General features: G+C 53.2%; 1 protein-coding gene across 3 annotated transcripts in view; it reads left to right on the top strand.

Annotated features, from left to right (window-relative positions):
• dmgdh (dimethylglycine dehydrogenase) overlaps positions 1 to 12898 on the top strand; it is a 152976-nt gene that overhangs the window by 115953 nt on the left and 24125 nt on the right. The window lies entirely within an intron of this gene.

Below are 12898 nucleotides of genomic sequence, written 5' to 3'. Positions count from 1 at the left end.
TAATAATGCAGGCAACGTTACAAACCAGTGTTCCTGGCACAGAGCTTCACCTGCCTGGAATGTTTACTTTGAATGTGCACACTGAACTTTTGTCATGAATTTCTCACTATTAAATTTAATGACGTTCTGTAGATTGTTCGAAATGATAGTTGGCAAGTGGAGGCCAATATTTAAAAAAATACTAATTTTTACGGGATGTGGACTTTACGGGATGTTGCCCTTCCCTCATTTCCCCAGAGAAGGTGGTGCTGATTTGCCTTCTTGAACCGCTGCAGACCCTGTGGTGTAGATACACCAACTGTGCTGTTAGGGAGGGAGTTCCATGATTTTGACCCAGCGACAGTGAAGGAACGGTGACATATTTCCAAGTCAGGATGGTGAGTGACTAGGTGGTGGGGTTCCTATGTATCTGCTGCCCTTGTCCTTCTAGATGATAGTGGCCGTGGGTTTGGCACATGCTGTCTATGGAACCTTAGTGAGTTGCTGTGGTGCATTTTCTAGATGTACACACGGCTAGGGATATAGATCAAGAGGGCGAAAGAGAATGACGATGCACACATTGAAAATGGGGAGGGTCCTATGAGCAACTAAAGAGAAAAGCACAAGACATGGCAAAATGAGCGGAACATTTGTCTAAAGGTAACAATCAGGAAGGTACGGGATTCCAAATGTCTGATTTGTGTTCCCAGGAGGTGAAACTCTGCATTGGGGGCAAACTTGTAAAATTATTGAGTCACTAAACGTTTAACATCTTGATAAAAGGGTCTGTTTGTCAAGTTGCGGAAGTCACTAAATTGTCATGCAAAGGTGTGTAATTAAGAGCTATTTTGATTTTATTATGTACGTGTGAGCAAACTAATAATGTGTTTCCCAACATTGTTTATAACAGACAGCTTTTGTAGCAATGTAAGTTTTAGACAGTTTTACCTTCTTGTCCAGGTTGTATTGCCTTCTTATCAAATATCATGTTTGAAACAGACAAAGTTGAGGGAGTACTTCATCAGCCCAACCTTACAAAACTCACAGCATAAGGTCCAACATTATATCTGATGCTGCAATCAGTCAGCACTTGCTAAACAATCCTGCTTGTGCTAAGAATCATGCTGACAACCAAGTTAAGATTATCAGTTGGGCTCACAGTGTGGCTCAGTTATAAATGCCAAAAGTTGCACATATTCACAGATAAGGCCCCATCCTTTGCAGACAGAAGGAGCATGTCCACGCTGTAGTAGTCAGAACTGTTTGAATAATACTTGCATTTGAGGTAATACGGTAAGGCTCCTGTACTACATGTACGGGGGTAGATCCCTGACTGCTGGCTCCGCCCAGTGGGAGGAGTATAAATGTGTGTGCACACCGAGCTGCTCCCATTCCTGGTAGCAGCTGCAGGAGGCAACACATCTCTGCTTAATAAAGCCTTGATTACTCTCTACTCTCGTCTCGTCGTAATTGATAGTGCATCAATTTATTGCGCAGAGATGTGTTTCCTTCTGCAGCTGCTACCAGAAAGCAGACAACGCCACGTCGGTCTTCGACCACTGGCTAACTTGCTTCAAAAGCTCAGATCAGCGACTTAACAGCCCTCGGACGTACAGAAGCTTCAGATCCTATACTCACGGGTGAGCTCTGAGATTTTTCCCCTTATCCGGGATGCGCCCATTTACCCTGAAGCTATGGAACTTCTGAAAGGACACTATATCCGGCCGATCAACAAACTCCACGCCAGGCACCTCCTATCCACAAGGCAGCAACTCCCTGGTGAGTCATGAGACAATTTCTGCCGTGCCCTGCACATCCTGGCGAGGAAATGCGATGCCAGGCAGTTTCGGCCGTGGAACATACAGAACTCTTAATCAGGGACACTTTCGTTACGGGCATGGAGTCGGCGTACATCCGCCAGCGCCTATTAGAAGGGGGTATGCTGGACCTCGCAACGACCAGGCAACTCGCGAACTCGCTAACAGTGGCCTCCCGTAATGTACAGTCGTCCGCACCTACCTCACGGCATACACCCCAACCGCACGGTGCCCTCTTGGACATCATGGGCCCCACCAATGGCTGCCCCCAGCCAACCCCAAGCCTGCGCCGCGTGGCAGCCAGCTAACCCCGGAGGGCCCAAGTGCTATTTCTGCGGGCAGACAAAGCACCCCCGACAGCGCTGCCCGGCACGGAGTGCAACCTGCAAGGCCTGCGGAAAGAAGGGACATTTCGCTGCTGTGTGCCCGGCCCAGTCGATGGCTGCTGTACATAGGCCCAGTGTTCCTGCACCCCCATGTGCGCCCCGTGGGTGCCGTCATTTTTGTCCCTGCAGACTACGTGCGGCCCGTGGGCGCCGCCATCTTTAACGCCGCCCGCCATGTGCGCCCTGTGGGCGCCGTCATCTTCTGCGCCATTTTAGATGGCACCTCAGGACCCCTGCTCATCAGGGACTTCATCTGGCCGTTTATCGCCTGCCACCGCCGACCAGCACTGGGCCTACCAACACCAGCCGCAACTCGCCTCCATCACGCTCGACCAGTCCCGGCCACACAAGCTTGCAACCGCGACGATGACGGTGAAAGTCGATGGGCACAAGACATCCTGCCTTCTTGACTCCAGGAGCACAGAAATCTTCACCCACCCCTCTATGGTAAGACGCTGCTCCCTCGCGTTACACACCGTCACCCAGAGAATCTCCCTGGCCTCAAGTGGTAGTAGCAAAGACTGGGGAGAAACACAGGATGGTCATTACTACAGTCAGACCATCAATCGGTACACGCAGCTCAACGGGTACCCCCTCCCACGCATATCTTTACCACTTCCTTAGGGTCCCCTTCGGCATCACTAACGGGGTCTCGGTCTTCCAACGTGAGATGGACGGAATGGTTGACCGGTACGGGCTGTGGGCTACCTTCCCGTACCTAGATAATGTCACCATCTGCGGTCACGACCAGCAGGACCATGACGCCAACCTTTTCAAATTTTTCCACACCGCCAAACTCCTGAACCTCACGTACAACAAGGAGAAGTGCGTGTTCCGCACCAGCCACTTAGCCATCCTTGGCTATGTTGTGGAAAATGGAGTTCTAGAGCCCGACCCCGACCGCATGCCCCCCCTCCATGGAGCTCCTACTCCCCCACTGCCCCAAGGCCCTGAAACGATGCCTGGGGTTTTTCACCTATTATGCCCAGTGGGTCCCTAACTATGCGGACAAGGCCCACCCACTTATCCACTCCATAGTTTTTCCCCTGGCGGCTGAGGCCCACCAGGCCTTCAACCATATCAAGGCTGACATTGCCAAGGCCACGATGCACGCGGTCGACGAGACCCTCCCCTTTCAGGTCGAGAGCGATGCATCGGATGTCGCTCTGGCCGCCACCCTCAACCAGGCAGGCAGACCCATGGCATTATTTTCCCGCACCCTCCATGCCTCCGAAATTCGGCACTCCTCGAAAAGGAAGCCCAAGCCATCGTAGAAGCTGTGTGGCATTGGAGGCATTACCTGGCCGGCAGGAGATTCACTCTCCTCACTGACCAACGGTTGGTTGCCTTCATGTTTAATAATACACAGCGGGGCAAGATCAAAAATGATAAAATCTTGAGGTGGAGGATCGAGGTCTCCACCTACAACTGCGAGATTTTGGAACGCCCCGGGAAGCTCAACGAGCCCCGCGATGCCCTATCCCGAGTACATGTACCAGCGCACAAGTGGACCAACTCCGGAACCTATGCGATGGTCTCTGTCACCCAGGGGTCACCTGGTTCTTTCACTTCATAAAAGCCCGCAACCTGCCCTACTCCATTGCGGATGTCAGGGCTGTCACCAGGGACTGCCAGGTCTGCGCGGAGTGCAAACCGTACTTCTATCGGCCAGACCGAGCGCACCTGGTGAAGGCCTCCCGTCCCTTTGTAAGCCTCAGCATGGACTTCAAAGGGCCCCACCCCTCCACCGACCGAAACACGTACTTCCTGAATGTGGTCGATGAATACTCCAGATTCCCCTTCGCCATCCCATGCCCCGATATGAAGTTTGCCACAGTCATTAAAGCTCTCAACAGCATCTTCGCCCTGTTCAGTTTCCCCGCTTACGTCCACAGCGACCGGGGATTCTCCTTTATGAGTGATGAGCTGCGTCAGTTCCTGTTTAGCAGGGGCATTGCCTCGAGAACGACGACCAGCTACAACCCCCGGGGAAATGGTGAGGTGGAGAGGGAGAACGGGACGGTCTGGAAGGCCGTCCTGCTGGCCCCGCGGTGTAAAGCTCTCGCGGTCTCCCGCTGGCTGGAGGTCCTCCCCGACGCGCTCCACTCCATCCGATCACTACTCTGCACTGTGACTAATGAAACCCCCCATGAACGTCTCCTTGCCTTCCCTAGGATGTCCACTTCCGAGGTTTTGCTCCCAACATGGCTGGCAGCTCCAGGACCCGTCCTCCGCAAACACGTGCGGATCCACAAGGCGGATCCGTTGGTCGAAAGGGTACAACTGCTGCATGCGAACCCGCAGTACGCCCACGTGGTGTACCCCGACGGCCGCCAGGACACGGTCTCCCTCAGGGACCTGGCACCAGCTGGATCTCCACCCACGGCCCCACACCACCCGACAGCCCCGCCTCCGATTGCCCCGGCGCCACCCACCCTCACTCCAGTGCACCTCACTATAGTCCCCGCCCCAGGACAATCCGTCCTCCCACAGGTTCCACCCGGGGATGAAGATGAGGACAACACGCTCCCGGAGTCACAGGCCGTCAAGCCGGCGCCTGCATCACCAGGCGCTCACAGCGGAGGATCAAGGCACCCGACCGGCTAAATTTGTAAATTTTCACCAGACTGTAAAGTTTAAATTCTCACAAACCCGTAAATAGTTTTCCACCACCCTCGCTGGACTCTTTTTTTAACAGGGGGTGAATGTGGTAGTCACCACTGTTTGTATAATACTTGTATTCGAGGTAATACGGTAAGGCTCCTGTACTACAGGTATGGGGTTAGATCCTTGCCTGCTGGCTCCGCGCAGTAGGCCGAGTATAAATGCGTGTACACACCGAGCTGCTCCCATTTCTGCTAGCAGCTGCAGGAGGCAACACATCTTTGCTTAATAAAGCCTCGATTACTCTCTATTCTCGTCGTAATTGATAGTGCATCACACGCATTGCACCTTTTTTTCAACCAAACAGAAGCTTGGGGGACAGCAATTCCCTGGATCATTCCCTTTGGTAAAGCCTTGACGAATCAGAGTCAACCTGCCTGGTTTGAATTTGAACAAAAGCTTGGTAGTTCACTGTTCTCTGGTCCATTCTCCATGGGAATGCCTCTACCAATCAGACTCCACCAGCCAAGCGATCACCATTCTATACAAATTGATACTCCCTTTACAGCTGGTATTCTTGTGCACTGTTCTGATGAGTACAAGGTGAAAAGCTTTGACAGAATGTATTTTTTTTAGCAATATTATTAATTCCTTTTAACACTCTTAAAGCCCAGATCATGTCTCATCTCCCCATCTTCACACTACCATTATTTTATTTTTTGAATCATAATAAGTATCACACTGGATTTCTCAAATTCAAAATCCTAGAATTTTCCTTCTTATTGTCCACTCCAACTTGTCAATATCCTTTTAAAGATAGGGACCAGCCTTTCCTAGGATCTGTAAAAGTTTGAATTGCTACTTTCAACTTGTAATCCAATGTTTCTGCAGCATATTCTATACTTTAGTGGCCTTATTGGGTTAGTGAGTGCATTTTCTGTCAACTTCCCCAAATAAATAATGACAAATTTGCTCCAATTCTCTCGAAACGCAGCTGACTCTGCCTGTCTCCAGACAAATGTAATAGCCCAATTATCACATTATGCGCAGCCTGAAAACACTGCAATTGTGCTTCTATTTTTATAAATAATAAATTCTGTCTGAAAAGTGTCTTGCAATTAGTATTAACGTATGGAGCAAATTTGTGAAATATGGGGCTTGATTTTCCTGGCCCGATGGAGATAGGGTTGAAAGTGGCGGAGGCAGTGGGGAGATCAAGTGGGTGGGAGGAAAATAGGGCGGGGTCACCATGTCGGGATTGCTCCCAGCTCATTTGCATCACTAAGAGACTTTCCCAAAGCAAGCAGGCAGGCAACCAAGTTGGCTACCCACTCCATGAGGGCCAATTGAGGCCTTGCTTAGGGGCCATTTTGCGCTGGCACTAGTATTTCCGTGCTGTCAGAGCAGCCCCCCCCCCCTCCCTCAACCGTGTACGGAGGACATCATCTCATTTGAGGCAGCTGGAGGCACAAAGATCGAGTGACAGGGCTATGGCAATGGAATGCTACAACTGTTAATAGGCCTGAAAGGGGTTTCCCCTCCAACCCAATGTTTTTGTCAGCTTTGACAAGCTTTGATAAAGAGTCATCGGACTCGAAACGTTAGCTCTTTTCTCTCCCTACAGATGCTGCCAGACTTGCTGAGATTTTCCAGCATTTTCTCTTTCATTTCAGATTCCAGCATCCGCAGTAATTTGCTTTTATCCAGTGAATATTTCAGGTTTGGAAGATTTGCCGATCAAGCTGGCTGCTTGTTCTGGGTGGTGTCAAACTTCTTGTGGTAAAGAAGGTTGATCCTCGGACACAGCCCTGAAGATTGGTTAGCTCAGTCGGCTGGTTTGTGTTGTGGGACAACACCAACAGCACACTTCTTTCCCAGAAGTGTGTTCCAGTTTGTGGGGTACCAGTACTGGGAAAATGGCGGCTGTACCATTGGGGTGGTTCCTCTTGTGAGAGAATCTAGAACTAGGTGTCTGTGGCGCTAACAATTATACTCAAAGCCGAGAGACTAGTACAATAGAGGCTTTATTGCTGTACGATGTTGTCCCTCCATCTGCAACAGTAGACTAAGGGTCTGAGCAGCTCTCATACATTTATACATAAGCTCCCTGTGGGCGGAGCTAGCCGGCAGGGGCTGACCGGAGGAACCTGTATTACAGGTACAGGCATACATCCCCCTACTGCAGTACACATAACTACAGTGGTTATCTCACCACATTCACACCCTGTAAAAAATGAGTCCGGCGGGGGTGACATGTAACTCTAATACAAAGGATGCTATTTACAAGAGGGTCCAACAAGGAAAATCAAGAGTCCATCTGGTTAGCAGGTTACAGGTTGAGCCGAATCGGTGGTCAGACGTTCCGCTGTGATCGGCGTAGCTGTGGTGGTGACGTCGGCACAGGCGGTGATGGCCCCGATGGTGCAGGTGCTGGCGGTGTTGGTGCTGGCTGCTGGCGGGATGACTCCGAGAGCAAGCCGAAATCTTCCGTGTCCTCCAGGGTGGGCAGGGGGATGAGGGATGGACCTGATGGGGACGAATAGGGGGGCGCTGGGGTTGGCGCAGGAAGGGGTGTGGGCATGGGATCGGCACCTGAGGGAGCCAGGTCCCGGAGCGAGACTGTGTCCTGGCGGCCGTCGGGGAACTCCACGTAGGCATACTGAGGGTTGGCGTGGAGAAGGCGTACTTTGTCCACCAGGGTTTCCGCCTTGTGGTGCCGTACATGCCTACGGAGAAGGACTGGGCCCGGAGTCGTGAGCCAAGTCGGGAGCGACACTCCGGATGTGGACTTCCTAGGGAAGGCAAAAACACGTTCATGGGGTGTACTGTTAGTTGCGGTGCACAGTAGTGATCGAATGGAATGGAGCGCGTCAGGGAGGACCTGCTGCCAGCGAGCGGCTGGGAGGTTTCTGGACCGTAGGGCCAGCTGGACGGCCCTCCATACCGTCCCGTTCTCCCTCTCTACCTGTCCGTTACCCCGGGGGTTGTAGCTGGTCGTCCTGCTGGAGGCGATACCCCTGCTGAGCAGGAATTGACGCAGCTCATCGCTCATGAATGAGGATCCCCTGTCACTGTGGATATAGTCGGGGAAACCGAACAGGGCGAAAATGGAATCCAGGGCCTTGATGACGGTGGCAAACGTCATATCTGGGCATGGGATGGCAAAGGGGAACCTAGAAAATTCATCGACCACACTAAGGATGTAGGTGTTGCGGTCGGTGGAGGGAAGGGGCCCTTTGAAGTCCACGCTGAGTCGTTCAAAGGGGCGGGATGCTTTCACCAGGCGCGCGCGATCTGGCCGGTAGAAGTGCGGCTTGCACTCCGCACAGATCTGGCAGTCTCTGGTGACTGTCCGTACTTCCTCGACGGAGTAGGGCAGATTGCGGGCTTTGATCAGATGGTACAAGCGAGTGACCCCCGGATGGCAAAGGCTGTCGTGCAAGGCACGGAGCTGGTTCACTTGTGCACTGGCACATGTACCTCGGGAGAGGGCGTCTGGGGGCTCGTTGAGCTTGCCGGGGCGATACAAGATCTCGTAGTTAAAGGTGGAGAGCTCGATTCTCCACCTCAAGATTTTGTCATTCTTGATCTTGCCCCGCTGCGTGTTGTTGAACATGAAGGCTACCAACCGTTGGTCAGTGAGGAGAGTGAATCTCCTGCCGGCCAGGTAATGCCTCCAGTGCCGCACCGCTTCAACGATTGCCTGGGCTTCCTTTTCGACAGAGGAATGCCGAATTTCGGAGGCGTGGAGGGTGCGTGAAAAGAATGCCACGGGTCTGCCGGCCTGATTCAGCGTGGCGGCAAGGGCGACATCTGAAGCGTCGCTCTCTACTTGGAAAGGCAGAGTCTCGTCTACGGCGTGCATCCCCGCCCTGGCTATGTCAGATCGAATGCAGGCGAAGGCCTGTTGTGCCTCGGCCGAGAGGGGAAAATGTGTGGACTGGATAAGTGGCCGGGCCTTGTCTGCGTATTGCGGGACCCACTGGGCGTAATAAGAGAAAAACCCAAGGCAGCGTTTGAGGGCCTTGGGGCAGTGGGGAATTGGGAGCTCCATGAGGGGGCGCATGCGGTCGGGATCGGGTCCCAGTAGTCCGTTTTGGACTACGTAGCCAAGGATGGCTAAGCGGTCTGTGCGGAACACGCATTTCTCCTTGTTGTACGTGAGATTAAGGAGAGATGCGGTGTGGAGGAATTTATAAAGGTTGGCATCATGGTCCTGCTGGTCATGGCCGCAGATGGTGACATTGTCGAGGTACGGGAAGGTGGCCTGCAATCCGTACCGGTCAACCATTCGGTCCAGTTCTCGCTGAAAGACCGAGACCCCATTCGTGACGCCGAAGGGAACCCTCAGAAATTGGTACAGACGACCGTCCGCCTCGAAGGCAGTGTAGGGACGGTCCGATTTACGGATAGGGAGCTGGTAGCTGGTGGTAGGCGGATTTCAGGTCAATAGTAGAGAAGACCCGGTACTGTGCAATCTGATTGACCATATCAGAAATGCGGGGGAGGGGGTACGCGTCGAGCTGCGTGTACCGGTTGATGGTCTGGCTGTAGTCCACGACCATCCTGTGCTTCTCCCCGGTCTTAACCACTACCACCTGGGCTCTCCAAGGGCTGTTGCTGGCCTCGATGATACCCTCCCGAAGCAGCCGCTGGACTTCGGACCTGATGAAGGCCTTGTCCTGGGTGCTGTACCGTCTGCTCCTGGTGGCGACGGGCTTGCAATCCACAGTCAGATTAGCAAAGAGGGAGGGGGGCTCGACCTTGAGGGTCGCGAGGCCGCAAACGGTGAGGGGAGGTAGGGGTCCACCGAATTTGAGGGTGAGGCTCTGGAGATTGCACTGGAAATCCAGGCCTAGTAAGAGTGAAGTGCAGAGGTCGGGGAGAATGTACAGACGGAAACGGTCGAATTCCACACCCTGTACAGTGAGTTTAACCAGGCAGAAACCCCGGATCGGGACAGAGTGGGAACCGGAGGCAAGGGAGATCTGCCGGTCGGCGGGATGGATCGCAAGGGAATAGCGCCTTACCGTGTCCGGGTGGACGAAGCTCTCGGTGCTCCCGGAGTCGATGAGGCAGGAGGTCACATGGCCATTGACCAGAACCGATGTGGAAGAGGGTGCCAGGTTGCGAGGACGGGACTGGTCGAGCGTAACGGAGGCGAGCAGTGGTTGGTCGGCGGTTGAGTCAGATGAGTCCGACGAGGAGCGGTAGCGACCCGTGTCCCGTGATGGCGGCCCCTGGAGACGAGATGGCAGCATCCGCAGTACCTGTGGGTAAAATGGCGGCGTCCATGGAGCGCACGTTATGGGGTCGGAACAAAATGGCGGCGCCCATGGAACGCACATGGCTGTGGTGGATGAAGATGGCGGCGCCCATGGGGTGCATGTGGCGGGGGCGGCAAAAGATGGCGGCGCCCACTGATTGCACGGGGTCGGGGGAAGCGGACGGCGGGGCCCATTGAGGGAGCGGCTGAGGCGTGGGGGCCGGCGGCGCGATAGCGGCGACCGTCCGGGACTGACACACCGCTGCAAAGTGGCCTTTCTTGCCACAAGCTTTGCAGGTCGCTGTGCGGGCCGGGCAGCATTGGCGAGGGTGCTTCTGTTGGCCGCAGAAGTAACAGTGGGGACTCCCAGGGGGTGCGGTGCGGCGGGCAGCACAGGCATAGTGCGCGGGGGCGGCTGCTGGGGGGGCCGTTTGCGGGGTCCACGAGGGGTAGGACGGATGGGCCTGGGGAGCCGTTTGCGGGGTCCACGAGGGGTAGGACGGGTGGGCCGAGTGGCTAACGGAGTAAGTGTGCGCACTACGGGAGGCGGCCGTCATGGAGAGCGCCAGGGCCTTTGCGACCGCGAGGTCGGGGGCGACCCCTTCCAGCAGTCGTTGCTGGATGGGGTCCGATGCAATGCCTGTAACGAAGGCATCGCGCATGAGTAAATCAGAATGTTCCGTGGCTGTGAGGGCCCGGCAGTCGCAGTCTCGTACCAGAGGTATAAGGGCCCTCCAGAAGTCCTCAATCGACTCACCCGGCTGCTGGACGCGAGTAGAAAGTTGATGCCTCGCAAACAGGGTGTTCGCCGATGGTGCATAGTTCTCCTTGAGCAGTTCCATAGCTGCGGTGTAGTCGGTCGCATCTCGAATGAGCGGAAAGACGCTGGAGCTAAGTCTGGAGTACAGGAGTTGCTTTTTCTGAGCCTCCGTCGGGGGAGGGTCTGCTGAAGAGATGTAGGCCTCGAAGACTGCGAACCAGTGATCAAAGTCTTTTCTGGCGTGAGGCGAATGCGGATCCAGCTGCAGACGGTAAGGCTTGACTCTGATGTCCATGGTGACTGGGAAATCGTACAGCAATAAATTGTGGCGCTAACAATTATACTCAAAGCCGAGAGACTAGTACAATAGAGGCTTTATTGCTGTACGATGTTGTCCCTCCATCTGCAACAGTAGACTAAGGGTCTGAGCAGCTCTCATACATTTATACATAAGCTCCCTGTGGGCGGAGCTAGCCGGCAGGGGCTGACCGGAGGAACCTGTATTACAGGTACAGGCATACATCCCCCTACTGCAGTACACATAACTACAGTGGTTATCTCACCACAGTGTCACTGTTTAAAAATAAAGGTTCCAATTGAAGACAGAAATTATTTTTCTGTCAAAGGGTTGTGAGTCTCTGGAATTCTCTTCCTCAAAAGGTGGTTGAAGCAGAGTCTTTGAATGTCTTTAAGGTAGAAATAGATATATTATTGATAAGCAAAGGGGTGAAATGTTACCAGGGTGCAGGCAGGAATATGAAGTTGAGATTAAAATTGGATTGGCCGTGATTTTATTAAATGGTGGAGTAGGCTCGAGGGGCCGAGTGGTCTTCTGCTCTTAATTCGCGTGTCCTACCTTTTCATTGGTTTGCTCACCACTTACCTGCCCTGTCTAGCAGATACGTCCTTCAGAACTTGGCCAGATTGATCAATCATGATGCTACTGAGCCACACTTGGTGATAAACTATGGTCGACTCTTAGCTGTCCTTTTAAATGGCTTAATAGGCTTCGAGGTGAAGGGCAATAAGGGATGAGCAACAAATTATGACCACGCCATCAATGCCCATGAAAGGATAAATAATAAAAACCCTCAGTGCTTCTTCAAAGCGCTGTTCAACATGGGAGAGTACCAATTCATCAGCAGAAAGAGGATGGGTAGATGTTAATCAGGTAGAGGTGTCATTGCCTATGTTTGACCTGATGACATGAGACTTCACTTGTAAAACATAAGCACAATTTCCTGCTAGTTTTATTTCCTAAACACTTGCCAGTTGTGTTTGGAGACTTCACCATCATGCTCCTCAGCACCCCTCGGCCCAGTCCATTCGGTTCACATCACTATCATTATTTAAAAACTGTGCAATTCCTAACACCTGCCCCTTAATCATCCCCATCAGACACACATACACACCGTCTGGTGCACCCTATCATAGGAGCCAGTCTATCCACAGAAATACAGACTATCTTTGCAAATGCTGTTGTAATTTAGTCTGACTCATCCACCCAAACCTTCCAACTGCAGCAGCCTCCTGTAATCAGGTACAACAGTTTGGTCAATTCATGGCCTGGGCCGAACACTTGTCCCCTAAACAATTCTTTTGTGCAGTGACGCACACTCACATTAAAAGAGCCTGAGCTTCAATCACATTGGATGAATGGAGGTGTGGGTGGTGAGGCTTGAAAGGGGGAGTTTGGGGGTGGGAGATTGGGGGAGGTGAGGAAGGGAGAGTGTGCGCGATGGAGATGGGGAGTGTGGGGATGAGGTAAGGATGGGAGTGTGTGTGTAAGATGAAGATGGAAAGTATGTGGGGGTGAGGTGAAGATGGGAGGAGTGTGAGGTGAGAATGGGGGAATGCCGGGAGCTGTGGGTGAGGTGAGGAAGTGGGAGTGTTGGGGGAGATGTGGGTGCGGTGAGAATGGAGGTGTGCCGGGGGCTGAGGCTGGGGAACTGTCGGGCATGTGGGTAAGGTGAGGATGGTGAAGTGTCAAGAGGTGTGGGTGAGGTGAGGATGGGGGAGTGTTAGAGCGTGTGTGAGTGCGGTGAGGATGGGGGAGTGTCGGGAGGTGTGGGTGAGGTGAGGATGG

Source organism: Scyliorhinus canicula, chromosome 8, assembly GCF_902713615.1.
Source record: "Scyliorhinus canicula chromosome 8, sScyCan1.1, whole genome shotgun sequence".
NCBI classification, from domain to species: domain Eukaryota; kingdom Metazoa; phylum Chordata; class Chondrichthyes; order Carcharhiniformes; family Scyliorhinidae; genus Scyliorhinus; species Scyliorhinus canicula.
This window is presented reverse-complemented; position numbering and strand designations above follow the sequence as displayed.